This window comes from Hirundo rustica, chromosome 3 (genome assembly GCF_015227805.2).
Source record: "Hirundo rustica isolate bHirRus1 chromosome 3, bHirRus1.pri.v3, whole genome shotgun sequence".
Taxonomy (NCBI): Eukaryota; Metazoa; Chordata; class Aves; order Passeriformes; family Hirundinidae; genus Hirundo; species Hirundo rustica.
In genome coordinates this window covers 59,698,001-59,712,371 of record NC_053452.1, presented here as the reverse complement: position 1 = coordinate 59,712,371, position 14,371 = coordinate 59,698,001, and the positions used below count along the sequence as shown (strand labels likewise).

Sequence of the window (14,371 nt, the reverse complement as noted above, 5' to 3'; positions counted from 1 at the left end):
AGCTGCCAAAAGATGACTGGCCATCTCGTTATGGTTGCCAGGGCAGTAGTTCTGTACCTCACTACAAAAAAGGTATCAGACCTTTTCAGATCTCCTGGTTTTGCTGAAACTTCTACTAAAAATACTCCTGCTGCCTCGGGGCCTGGTGGTAGTGGCTCGCACCAGGGACAGAAAGCATAATGTCAGGTTCTCACGTGAGGACGTTTGCCATATGAGATAAAAGTGGTCTAATTTCAGAACAACTGAACACTGAGGGCACTGCTTATACAGCATTTTTACCCAAATGCTTAACAGGCGAAGAAAAATATCTTAGAAAAGTTCTTAGGATAGTCCCATTATTTAATCCCATGCACTTTTTGTTGATACTCAGACTCGAGCTAATAAAAGGACAACTCTCTTCTACATTGCGGAAGTGATTGGGATAGAATTTTATATGAAAGTACTTCCAGAGCCACAGTATAATTTCTTCTATAATATTACTTTAGAGAGCCTGCCTCCATAGTTTTTTCTTATCAAACAGATCCTTTGTCTTTAGTATCATGAACCTTAGAAGGGCATGTATTGGAAGGGACCTTAAAGACCATTTAGTTCCAACACCAGCCCCTGCAGGTAGGCATGATTTGTCCATAAGTGAGGATGTGTTAGTTGTCTCGGATCACCTCCTTGGCTTGCACAAGCTTTGATGTTTTATCTGTTTTTTTGAGAATTAGCGGCAAAACATGAAGTTATTACTGAGTTTATATACATAAAAACATTACCAGAGGCTGTTAAATGGAAGACTTTGGCTAGTGTATGTTCTTTAGGCTTCCACAGGAGTTCTTTGCGGACTTCAAGGTTGTGCACATTTACAGCTCTTTACACCCTCGACAGTGACAAGCAACACTTTTGAGCTCTCGGTTGTTTAAAGATGGCACACACTCTCTACATATAAGTGAAATGTAAATGAGAAAAATGGGGTTTATTCACATTTAAACAATTAGTGGTGACTTTACTAGTTTTATTTTTTAAAATCTCTGACTTTGAAGAGAAAAAAAGAAGGTTAAGTACAAGAATTTATATATTTTAAATCTTTTCCAGTTGGACTTTTCAGCGTATTGATGGAAATTTAACAGCTTTTTGTGCTGAAGGGCAAAATAGAGATGCTGTGGTGATGGAAATTGAAAGAAAACAAAAGGCTGAACAGCTTTAGTACTAAAACAACTTTTCTGTATTTCATAAAAGTAAAATCAAGAATTTCATGGAGGCTGAAAAACACCTTGGACTTTTGGTAAAAAAATTAGATCAAATCAAGAATTAAAATTGCATGTTTTCTAGAGTTTTTTTTCCACATCAGAAATTAGCAGTTGTTGGTTTTCAAATGGTTTTTAATCAGTCTGTTGAAGACAACTCTAATGGGGAAAATGTTCAGCTTCAATATGAATATTAGAGGATGTACCAAACATATTTATCCTACATGTAGAATTCAAATATTGCCTTTCTAAGTGCAGTATAGACTTTAAGAACTAGGATGGCTGGTTTAAAAGGTTTTGTTTTTAATCAGAAACATCTGTATTAAAGAAAACAAAATAATATGGTACCAGCAATAATGGGGAGGTAGGTCCTGAAGACTGTAACTAAAGACTCCTGGAAAAATTTTTAGTCGAAGCAGCTACTTAGACAAGTTGTGTGGAAAAGCCATTTTGCAGTAATTCCAGAGGCATGAGTTTAGATTATGCTGGAGACAATCTTCCTGCTAAGTAAGGCAAGTAGGTACTTTGTCAGATAGGCTGAGGAGACAGACCTTATCAACACTTTAAGTCTATTGTTCATTATTGACTATGCAGCACCAAGCCTGCCTTAGTTCAAAAAGTGTTTGGACAACACTCTCAGGCACACGGTGTCACTCTTGGGGTGTCCTATCCAGGGCCAGGAGTTGGACTCAATGATCCTGATGGGTCCCTTTGAACTCAGTGCATTCTATGTTTCTATGATTCTATGACATAAGCTGTCTCGACCATTTGAGATTCTTGGGCAGGTTGGCAATTGCTTTGAAAACTAGCAAACATACAAACACTAGTCATAAATGAACGTGGGGAGATTTTTTTTATTCCCACTATTTTCTTCAATCCTCTACCCTCATTCCCCCATCATTCAAGCAGAAATGCAAGATGAATGGAGACAAGTGCCCTAAGTTTTACAATGTTTCATGAGCTTTTATCGAGTTTTTCATCTCTTAGGGTTAGGTTCTTATTTTATGACTTGTGCCATTGGTCTTCACTCTGACTCAAAAATCATGGGTACCCCAAAGAAGGTATGTGAGAAGAATAAGGAGGAGGCCTTTCAGGATCTGTGGTGTGTTCTTTAGCTAAATGCTTTGAGCAGAAATGGAGATCTATAGTAGCAGCACATAACTCTCTTAACACTGAAGCACACTGAAGCATGTGGCTCAAGCTAGCTTGTTCATCTAGGTAAGTTACTATTTTTTTAACCTTGTGATTTTTTTTAAATCCGCTAACACATATTTACAAGGCTACTCATAGCAAAAAAAGTACATGACTGCCTATTCATTTGGCTCACTAACACAATGATAGTTTATTAATTGTAACAGAGCTGCAGTGCTAATATCACAAACAGTCCTTGTTTTCTTCTACACTAAGTATAGTCTCGTGCAGTTTATTCATGCTAATAGTTAATGGTAATTGTAACAGGAATGAAGCCTAGAGGGCCATGACACTTCAACAGATAATGCAAAACAGAAGATAATTCTACATTTTGGAAGAGGTGGAGATACAATGTATTCTGTAACTCCAAAAATTAGGAAAAAAAAAAAAAAGCCTAATAATTTGAGAATGAAAATTCCTACTAATTCTACTTCTTATGTTTAGAATGCATGATACCACAGGGCCAATATGGTTTTACAGGAAGCATGGTATCTGCTTCAACTAATGGTACTGAGGAATTGTTTCACTTTAATTATTCCATGTTTGTTTTCCTGCACCCTTAAATCTGAAGTTCTGCAAGGAGGTTCTTTCATTTTCATTAGATGGTCATTTAACACCCAATAACAAGAGCCCCACCTCAGAGACCAATACATATTTTATTTTCCAAAGCAAGAATAAATCTCGAAAACTCTATTGTTATCCCACTGTGGTTTTAATTTCAGTTGTATAAACCTCTGTGACACATATGGAAACTTTGATATGGAAGCTAGGGACAAACAGCACCCTGTTTAGCATCCCTTTATCTGCCTCTGTCAGATCATCTCATTAAACCTGTGGGGACTTTACTTGGCCACTTTCGATTTTTCTTTCTTTCATTTAAAAGCTTTTCTTCAGCAGTCATGTAATATATGACATTGTTTTATTTGACGTGGGCTGACAGGGTTCTTTTCAGAGCTCATCAGTGCTTCTCTTCAATTAGCCAGGAAGACCACTGCTGAGTGACAGCAGTATATTCTTCCCACAGGTTTCCCTATTCCAGCTTCTACATGCCCTGCTATACAGGGCATATGAGATAGGATCTAAAGGGCAGCAACCAATTTCTGGTTTCCAGACTCACACTGTCAGCAGATTGCCTCCTGAGGTCATGAAGACAGTACTACCGCTGATGGAAGGTTTTCCAAAATAAGATTTCTGATGCTGCAAACTTAGCCCCCTCTTTCAGTAATTTTAGTGTAACCACAATAAACATATCGAACGAAATAGCCACGAAACTTGTTGATATCAGAAAGATTTATTTCTTACATATCTGTGGCTTTCTTTTTTCTCTTTCCTTGACTTCTGACATTTTTCTCATACACTTACTGTTTACCACTTGCCAAGAACTAGGGCAATTACTAACTTAGGATTGCCATGGAGGTGTAGGAAGTCTTGTTGACAGCATTCACCAACTGTCTCTTCTGTAAACAGGGGATTTGTTTACAGCCTTATGACAAGCAGTACCTGGGAAACCAAAGCTATGGACCTCTGCAAGGTCTGCAAACTTGTATTTTGTACTTTCCTGAAAATAATCATTCTTGGCTTATTTCCTGGTTTTCCGTAAAATAATGATAGAAATATTTATGCACATTACAAGGGGTACACCTTACATCACCAATGTATAATTGTCAGGGAAATATCTAAAAACTGCTAAGTATTCCTTTTATTAAATGAAACTTCTACATTCTGACAATACTAATGGAATTATGCTACAATGTGAGTGGAAGATGTCAAAAACTAAAATGAAAAAAAAATCAGAGAAAAAAGAAAATGAACTGGCTGTACTCAAGAGACTAAATTAAGGCATCTAAAGAATGGTGCCTTAATCTCAAAGGAAATTCTACTAAATGTGAAGTATTACTAAGCTATCTAATAATCTTGTTAAACTGGCATAAAGTACTCATTTAACTCAAATACAAATATAATTTAGAGAATTAAATATAATAGGGTCTATAAATCTCTCAAGCATTTGTGTACAAACTACAGGTGTGATATTTGCAATACAAACCTGACACACATTGAGTCACTTCGAAGAGAAGGCGATTACAAGGGGGATAAGTATGGGCCAACGTCAACACCTTGTTATGTCAGCATTATAAATTTCACCAAACTCAGCTGCTACAAGACTGTAATTCCTTCTTCCATGGGCATTTCTTGCAGATAATAATGTAGGCTGCAAATACTACAGAACCTCAGCAGAATTCAGAGCAAGAACTCTGTCCCACCAAAGATCTCTTTTAATGTTCTTCGTTAGGCCTGTTTCTCCATCGTTAAATTTTGCAAGAATGCAAATTGCCAAGTATTTCCCAGAATTAAAATTATGGAGACCACTTTTTCTTGCTCTAATTTTCATCCAAATATTAGTGACACTAGGGGGGAAAAAGCCCTCATCACATTTCTATTTACAGAGAATGAGAAAATTTCCTGACAGAGGAAATCTACCCCCTCTATAGGGAACTAGCAGGTATGTCAGGGCAATATTGCTTTGCTTTTCCAGATTGTTCTGCTTGAGAATAATTGCTGAAATAAACCCTTTTTTGTAATAAATCCTTCCTTTTAAGAAAGAATTAATTATTTCAGCAGTACTGCTCACTTCTAGAGAAGTGAGTATCCTGTTTCCCATAATGTTTCATTTAGAGCTGTATGCATGATACCAAACAAGACGAGTAAGAAGGGTCTTGGATACTTGAGCAAGCTTGCTACCTCACTTGCCTTCTCTTAATCGATGCCTTCTGAAATTCTTTCATCATGACAAGACTTTTTTAAACTTTTGAACAGGTAAAAGCATATCTGATACAAGAAGGTTCCTGATTTTCTCCTGGCTCTCTGACATAGGTGCTGTTAGCATTCCTCTTCAGAAGTGGAGGTTCCAGGAAGGAATGAGAGTTCCCATCAAGTGGAACCTGGTGGATGAAGAAAGGGCTCCAGCACTGGTCCCCCTCCTCCTTACCAATTCATCAAAGTCAGTTCATCTCTGACTTTGCATAACCAACTGCATGTTTACACAACTGAAAAAGCATCTCCTCTTGCTGCCAACTACAGTAATGCCATGTCTTAACTCCTACACTCTTAGAGCAAAGCCATGATACCCATCACACATCAGAGCATCATAATCATAACTGTGGTTTATATTACCTAAGATATCAAAGTATTTATTTATTAATTCCCACCCCCAAGTCAGTAATATTAGATTCCATTCATAATACAGTGCAATTATTTTAAAAGTCGTTGTCAGTTTTTAAAAACAAAACTTCTGGAAAATTGATACATTAAAAAAATAATAATATTAATAGGATACATGATGAAGAGGACTGCTATAAGGATCTTACTATTTGTCTGCTAAGGTTGAAAAAACTGCCTAGAAATTTTTCAGTCTTCACAAGCTCTGAGCAGTAAAATTGTTATTACATTTTGCACACTATGTGCCTCTAATAGCCAATCTGAAGTTAATTTATCAACAACTACTCCTGTGTAAACAATCCATGGAGAAACCTTACTTGTTTTTACTTGTTATTGATGATCTTTAAAACTCAGAAAGTTTTAAAGAAAGCCTCCTCTTCATTTTCCTACTGAATGCTTAGATAATCACCTCATCAATAGTTCTTAACAAACATAATCGTTTCTAGAACAAAACTTTCCCCAGAATTTAGGCCCTTTAAGCTGGTCCCTCTCAGAGCTTCAAAAGTGTGAAAAATAAAAATGTGTACTTAAAAAAAAAAATTCAGGATGTGTATATGCTTTTATGAAGCCAGAAGTGGAGAAAAGTTTTCCCAGAATAGGATATGGGGCAGTGAAAGTGAAACACAAGCCTTTTAGGATATGTATTTTGTTTTGTTTTGTACCATGCAGTTAAATCTTCAGTCACATTTACACAGGAGTACAGGCCACTCAAATGCTAATAAGGCACTCACGTTTACAGTCAGTCCCAAGTGTAGTCAGCTAATGGAAAAGGTAAAGAAGAGAACTTTGTATGCCTTTTAATGAAGTGATGTGCTATAGGGCAAGGAGTGGAGATTGACACTAACTGCTTTGTTCGCATCTGAGGTCCACTTCCCTAGTGTCCATTTCCTTCACTCTCTCTTTTTCACCATAGTAGCAAAGATGTTCTGAAACCAGGGCTGAAGTAGCCACTTGTAGGTCTCAGAACAACTTAGGACCTGTGGCAAAAATTACACCATTTGGTTTTAATTGCTTTTTAAAATGCTAAGTATTTGTTAGTAGGAAAAGAAGAATATAATGGGAAGGGTGAGGAAGGATAAAGGTTTGAGAGAGCACATTTACCCCAGAGAGGTGGTGGAGTCACCATCCCTGGACATGTTTAAAAAAAGACTGGATGTGGCACTTGATGCCATGATCTAGTTGAGGTGCTACGGCATGGGTTGGACTCAATGATCTTGAAGGTCTCTTCCAACCTAGACATTCTGTGATTCTGAGATTCTGTGAACCTCTGCCTCCTGTTTTAAATTACTCAGGGCTGCCTTGGAGACTGCTGTCAAAGGCATCCTTTTCCCGCCCCAGAACAGCTGTTGCCCAAAAGCAAAGTAACGGTGAGAAAGATGTGCATGTATCACCACATCAATACTCAATCACACACAGCCATGCATCTGACAAGTTCTTCTACCCTAAAAACTGAGAAGGCACATAATATCTACTTGTCCAATTTGGGAAAATCAGCAAAGTGCTGCTCAGGTAGCTCTCAAAGCCCTTGATGTATCGACATTGCTACATTAGCTGAAACAAAGTTATTATGGACTTTACGTAGTTTCACATATATATCTTCTTGTCTTGCTTATAATTAGGAGCTGGTGGTTTCAGGAACAATTAGCCACTTCTCTGCTGAAAGACTGTTCTGTCAGCTGTGCAGTCCAGTAGTTACAGGAAAAATGCCCCCACAAAACCTACAGATATACATCAAGGCATGTTCCAGTTAATACTAGAACTGAAGGCCGTCTTTACATCAACTTCAGTCAGTGGATAACCATGCCAGAGGAAATTACATTAGTAATTTCTTTTGTGTGGTTTACAAGAAGCTAGCTGGTAAGATCTCCGGGGCAGGGACTGCGCCTACCTCTGCATTTACCAGGTGCAGTAAAAACCTCCCAGCAGATTGTATAAATTATGAGTAAATATTAATAAGTAACCAAATGCAAATATAATAACTACATTAATAACTACTAATATATTACATAAACAGACTAGACCCATTGGAAGAATGCAGAAACCATGAACATTACTGATTCATTCAAAGTGCACTTATTACTTCACAGCCAGGACAAAACAAACTTTCCTCTTGCTTGGTATCTCAAGATTTCAATGCATAAAGAATGATTTAATAAGAAGTGTAATCTCAGGATTAACTAAGACACATGTATAAAACAGACTTCTACAACTACTGTTTAAATTACCTTAAAATAATTTAACCACTTTATTTCTAATTTATGTCTCTGAGATTCAGGATGAGGCCCTCACTGAAACCAACACCTAAAGCATGTGGTCAGGAGTATCCCAATGCAAGACAACATTGCAATACTTGCTATAAAGGAAGGGTAATTGCCCCTAAATGCTATGCCTGGCTTTCTGCCTACTGCCATTCTGACAGTGCTACAAATAAACTAGCAGTTTAAATCCATAAATGCTTATAGATTATACTGGAGCTGTAACTTACACGTTCAGAAATGTCTGAAGTCTTTGAACAGAACATTTTAACAGGAGAAAGGAACTTGTACTTTGAAATAAAACAGGTTTTCTGAAAATACTCTTTGACATAATTTTTTTGAATCTCTGCTTTTCATTTTATAGTTTTTCTCTGTTTCCTTTCTCTATTGCACAACACCTGCAAATAAATGAGTGAAATTGCCTGAGCTTCATTCAATCTGATGCTACTAGGAGAATTGAATTCAATCATTCTTCTGGAAGTAACAGAGTTATTTTTAGTGCAATGGTTAATATATAATGTCATTTGTAGGGTCATTTGGCAATGACATTTTTACTTCTATAAAACATGTTAAAAAAATTACGGTGAATCATTCCTTGCTGACTACATGTCATTATATTATAATGGAATACAGCAACAACATGATGTTACAGTGTAGTAAAAAAGATCTTGGTATGAATCTGTATCTGAGTTTATTGCATAACAAGCTCTATCCTGCTGACAAGGACACTGATGAATACTTTGCTATTGGTTTCACTGGAAACCTCAACATGCCTGCAAGTTGACTAACACAGAAATACTGACTTACCCAGACCATTTCTGATCAATGACAGTAAAATGAAGTCTCTGGTTTATGCTACCTATATATGTAAATCAAAAAAACATTTTCAAAATGCCCAGTTTTGCATCTCACAGATTTTGAAGCTGCTTTAAATAGATTTTTAGTAATATTATGGTGGCCATCTCAGAGTTATTCCATTGAAGAATCATGTAAATGGATAAAAATAACCAGAGAGAAGTTTTAAAAGATGGTGGAAATTCCCAGAAGTAATCAGAAGTGAGGAAAGTACATCTAACATAAAACTGATTTAAAAAGCAAATTCAAGGGAATTACACTAAGCAGCAGCACAAACATTTAATGGTACAGCTTAAAATGTTCACGTTTTTATAAATCAAGCAAGAGTTGCTCTTTATTTTATTTGTAATGAAATGAAATATGAAACAAGTTTCTACAGCCAGAATAAACACGGATGGATGTGGGGCACACCCTCAGTCCTCCCCCAGTGCCAGAGTCTCTGGAGGTGAGGTAATGCCAGCCCTGATGTTTCTCCTGCCTCCCCAACAACCTGACCCAATGTTGTCTCTGGAACACGTCGAGAGTGACTTTCAGGCTACATCTGCACAAGGAAATTTTCTGAAGATTGCTCTTCTGACCTAAGGCCATCTGTCAGAGCAGTGTTTCTGTTAGGCCAAAATTCTCATTATCAGCTCTCTCATTCTCCCACATAGGATGGATGCCTGGACTAGACAAAGAACCAGGAATGGTCCTTGGCCCATGTCACAAACTGAACTGCACCAGGGCATTTCTTAGGAGAATGCTAAGTGGTGAGAACAAAACAACAACAAGAAGTAAGCTAACAGATCTGTGTGCTAGCCCTGACCTGTGCAGAGGTTTTGTATCCCACAAGGATCAGGGAACACATGGATCATCAAACAAATACATATGGCCCAACATTTTCCCTGGGTCAGCTCCGTAGATTACTTAAATGAAACTTCATGAAACTTCCATGAAACATGATGGAAAGGTATATTTCAGGAAGCAGAGTGGGTCTCTCCCAGGAAAGAAAAAAAAGATCCTGGTGAAATGGCAGGACACAAATTAAGACTGTCAAACACACCTCATTCCGCCTGCACAGGCAGCTGAAACAATGCAGATTTTCCTTTGCACTTAGCCAGCTTCGTTTTAGGCAAGCTTTAGAGAAAAGTCTTGCAGTGTTTTCAGTGGGACCTTTGGCTGTGTATGGCATGCAGAACAGAGCCCTCTCCTGGTAAGCACTGAAGATAATTGAGGACATCCCTGGCACCGTATTTGGCACTGTCTGAAGCACATATCTCTGTGATGAAGTATTGAATGTAGGCACTCAAAATAAAATATCAGAAAAGCTCAGCTATTTGGAGCCGTAGAACCTTATGATTGAGGTCAGATTTGCTTGGATTAAAAAATATATAGAAATCTAAGTAACACTGAAATGATGGCATATTTGAAAACTGAAACCAAAGAATAGGTTATATAACATACTTAAAGGCACAGTTGGCATTTCAAGATCACAATGACTAGCCAGTTGTAACCTGTTTTTGAACCCACAGCTGAACCCTGCATGTTGAATTACTGAAAAGGGTGGGTCACCCTTCTTTTTAAATGTGAAATTTGATAACCAGGTTAAAAGAACCCCCATTCATTCTTTCTTTTTATGACTATAAAGCCATGAAGCACCAATAATAACCTTAAGTATATAGATCAACACTCTTTGCCTGATTAACATGCTTTTGGATTCATACTTGAACCTGAAAATAAGAAACCATATTTCAAAGCCTTACTTTTGCAAAACAAAATTTGCAACAGGTACCTAATCAGGATGCAGGACATGGTGGGCACTTAAATTAATCATAATAATGATCCATTGCCAAAACAGCGGCTCCCTGTCATTAGCTTTTCTCAGAATAACTTCACCATAATCCCTTTGCTTAAACAGCAACACAACCTTGTCACTGAGATGGAATGAAAAAGAATAATTTTAAAATTATTTATTACTATTCCAAACCCCGTATTGTTTTTTAGCAAAATAGGCAAATGTGATTCTCCGGAGCCACACTACTTATGGCTGTAATCTCACTAGATTTCACAAGGTAAGTAGGGTTGGGTCTGTAGTATTTGCATGGAAGACTTCCAAGGAAATTCCAGGTTACTCTTTGATACAGTATTTGTGCAGGGTGGCATTCTTCTGCTGAAGCAGTATTGAACCAGCAGAAAGAATATGATCACATGTGCTGTCTTTAATTAAGAGGTAAAACCAAAGATACTGAGCACTTGTGGGCATTGAACACCCTATGGCAGTTTTTGCCAGTGTAGGAGTGCCCGGCCAAATACCAGTCTAGATAATTACATCCTGCCTACTTACATTCCCATGTTGCTTTAAATGGATAAGGCATTATTCTTCTATTCTGGTGTAAAAGTGGATCCTTCAGCCCTTCCTTGGTCTCTGTTAGGACTATTTCTAGCATGACCTTCTCTGTGGTCACACAGTCATTTATGTGAACCAGTGCTTGTACTACGTTTTGGATTTGCTGCTTTCTGAAATCACTTCTGCTGAGCGCATGGGTATTTACTTCAGCCTAAAGACTTTGATTTCACCAATATGACCATTTAATTGCTGCCTGTGAAAGTCATACTTAAAATAAATCTCTGCAAAAATTTGTCTGATTATCAGATCAGTGTCTGTGGGACTCCCTTCAGTACATGTGACACTCAGTTTCGGCATGACCCTGCCCAAAATCAACAGAAAACAGCAGCATGGTTCAATGTCATCAAGACATTGTCTCCTTACTGGGAGATTTGTCTTGGGAACATACCATATATCACCAGTGCAGGCCTCTCACACCTCCTCAATTTGAAGCAAGCTGCACTGAACAAAGACATAGATAATCTTTTCAAGTCAGCTGTACATTTTAAGATAGAGCATAAACGGTTAAGGACTTGCTTTAAAGTGAAATGTCTATTAAATCAACCAATGTTACTACAGGACTGCTCCCCACAACATGAATTCACTTCACTGAAGTGGAAGGAAACCAGACTTCACAAAACCCTCATTACCACGTTCGAGTACCTCACGCTAGACCACCATGCTGCCACTCAACTAAGTCCCTTCGAAAGGAAGGAGTTGTTAGCATGTTTCCCTGCAGAAGGACCCTTTTAGCAAGATGGGTGCTGGCATTAATCACAACTTAGTCTGTGGCAGGGTTGTCAGTCATGATTATTCCTAAAAATCTGAGTTTTCTCCCCTTCCAATTACTCTCTAAACTCTCATTTGCAAAATTAATTTCCTATTTTTGGCTTGTCCTACACTGTGTCAATTTCAAGGCTGACTTTAGGAGGCTTTTTTAGTTTAAAAGTTTTTCTAGCTGTATTTGGGTAGGTCAAAAGAGTTTTCCAAGTCTGTTCTCTTTCTGAGTGGCGAGTCTCCCAAGACAGCACACACAGGGCTTTTATAGACTTGTTTTCATGAACATTAAGTCACTTGAAGTCTGAAATTATTTAGGAGAAAGATGTCCATGTTAGTAAAATTCATTGAATGCAAGTTATGAAATTCAAAGGCTTGAGTAAAGTTAAATAGCATTAAATAGTATCACCAAATGCAAAGTAAGAAAAGAGAAGGCAGGTAGGAAAGAATTTTCACAAATCCATACTTTTTCCCCCCTCATTTCATGTGATTTGCTGACCTCAAAAGCTTCTAACATTCATGACTTCTGAAGCCCAAGACTTTCCTCTCACATCTCTCTCCAAATATAGGGCCTAACTTTTGCCTCCTCTTTTAAATCTTTTACTTAGACCCTTTGGAGAGTGAAGTTAACTTGGCAGAAAGAGGGAGATGCAGCTGGTTGAACAAGAGCCGCTCAATCCGCCCAGTGAAACTGTAGTCAGAAGATAATACAAGGTGAAGGGTAAGAGTATGAAATGTGACTAAGCAATTAGGGATTTTCTTCCGTTTCCCCACACAAAGGAGCAAAGAGGACCAAATACAGCTGCTGAATTTCTTTCAGGGAGAGTGTTCAGTTTCAGAGCAGGAAAGGAGTTTGCCTTCATCTGCACTGACCAGCTTGAGAGAAAGGAGACAAATGTATCCTATAAAAGGGTATGCCAACCAGTTCTGTCGTGTAGCACTTGATCGTACTTGACCATTCAAACTCCGGATTACTTTATAATGTTGGTTTCTTCTAGGGAAAAAAAAAAAAAAAAAAAAAAAAAAAGGGAAAAAGTGAAGTGCGGACTTCGCTACCTGTGCTCCAGTGGATTGGCATTGATCAATCACTACCCTTCAGGGTCCCCTCCTTTGCTACCATCACTACCAACTGCAGATGTCAGGGAGTAGCGAAGTTAAAAGGGCCAGGCCCCAGGCTGCGAGGCCGAGGACCGCGGGAGGGACACTTTGGAGTTGTCTGGCGGCCGGTTTTGGAGCGGTCCGTGCCCGCCGCGGTGTTCGGAGCCCGGGGCAGGGCAGCGCCGGCGAGCTGAGCGGGGCAGCGGCGGCTGGGCAGCGGGGCTGCCGTGCCGAGAGGGGCCGGCACAGGGAGCAGCCCCTGCGGCAGCTCCCGGCACAAGTGCGGAGCGGCGCCCCGGGGCTGCGCTGGCTCCCGGCACCTCGCCCCTTACCTCTGCGCTCCCGGGACGGCCTTTTTGGGCGGGAGGGCGGGAGGGGGTTACCTTTTCTTAGGGAAGTCCCGTCCCTTGCCAGGGAAAGTTTTTGCGTTCCTGTGCATGAGAGGCGACTAGTTGCACTCACTGAAGTGCGAGGAGTGTTTGGCTTCTGCCGTACCAGCCTCCTCCTCCAGCTACCCCCCCCCCCCCCGCCCCCCAGCCCTGAATTTCCCCTCCCGTTTTGCTCCGAGTTGCGCTTTATTTGTGTGTGGAGAAAGGGGTGGGGGGGACGACTCGTAGGGGGGATGTTCTGTTTTTGCCAGAGGAACAGTGCAAAAGGGGAGCCTCGGCACGGAGAAGGTACGAGAATAGATAAATAAGGAGCAGCCCTAAAAAAAAGGTAGCGGCGTATCCCGGCAGCCAGAAGGTGAGTGTCTGACTTCCCCGTCCCCGCGTCTCCCTCCCACCCCTTCTGCTCGGAGGTGGAGGGAACCGCTTCCCTGCCGCATGTGCATGTGTCCGCGGAGGGGGTGTGTGCGTCCGCTTGTATTTAGCGTTTATTTAGCCCTGTTTTCGTGTCGGTTCGATGACAGCAAAAACAACTACAACAAAGTTGCTGTAAAACAAATACGATGGCAGGGAGCAACGGAGCCGTCCATCGCGGGGTAGAGACGAGCTTTTACCCCGGCCGCACACGAGTTTAATTGCAAAAGACCAAACTGGTTTTCCATGCCGACGGGGTGATTTTTTCCACGCCCAGCCGGACTTTCTGCCTCTGTCCAGGTGATATTCCCTGCCGGTGCGCCCTCACCGCTCTTCGGCTGGGTGCTAACGGGGCTGCTGGGGTAAGCCCCAAGACAGGAGCAAGCCGCGACGGCTGCCCTCGCATTGTTCCCCGCTTGAGCCTCCCGCCCACTCCGGGTGCGGCGGAAGCGGGGGGCCCGGGCTGCGCCCCGCCAGCGGCCGGGGGCTGCCGGCCTGCCACCGCCTGAGGTGGGCGACAGGGCTCTGCCGGCCGCCGGGACGCTCTGCTGGCCGCCCGCCCCTGCGAGGGCCGGCGGCGGGGCC

General features: G+C 40.5%; 1 protein-coding gene and 1 long non-coding RNA gene across 8 annotated transcripts in view; one reads left to right on the top strand and one right to left on the bottom strand.

Annotated features, from left to right (window-relative positions):
* The window catches only part of LOC120750998 (uncharacterized), a 37,800-nt gene extending 24,312 nt beyond the window's left edge, over nt 1-13,488 (bottom strand). The window contains exon 1 of the long non-coding RNA XR_005700229.2: nt 13,370-13,488. This is a non-coding gene — a long non-coding RNA (uncharacterized LOC120750998). The remainder of the gene's footprint in view (nt 1-13,369) is intronic.
* Nucleotides 13,489-13,594: 106 nt separating this feature from the next.
* The window catches only part of EYA4 (EYA transcriptional coactivator and phosphatase 4), a 142,169-nt gene continuing 141,392 nt past the window's right edge, over nt 13,595-14,371 (top strand). For 6 of the 7 annotated variants that reach the window (XM_040060085.2, XM_040060083.2, XM_058419715.1 and 3 more), the window contains exon 1: nt 13,595-13,730. The gene's annotated coding sequence lies outside the window, so the exon portion shown is untranslated. Of the gene's footprint in view, nt 13,731-13,926; nt 14,087-14,371 lie in introns of those variants that run through there. The other variant, XM_058419714.1, reaches the window with a different exon arrangement.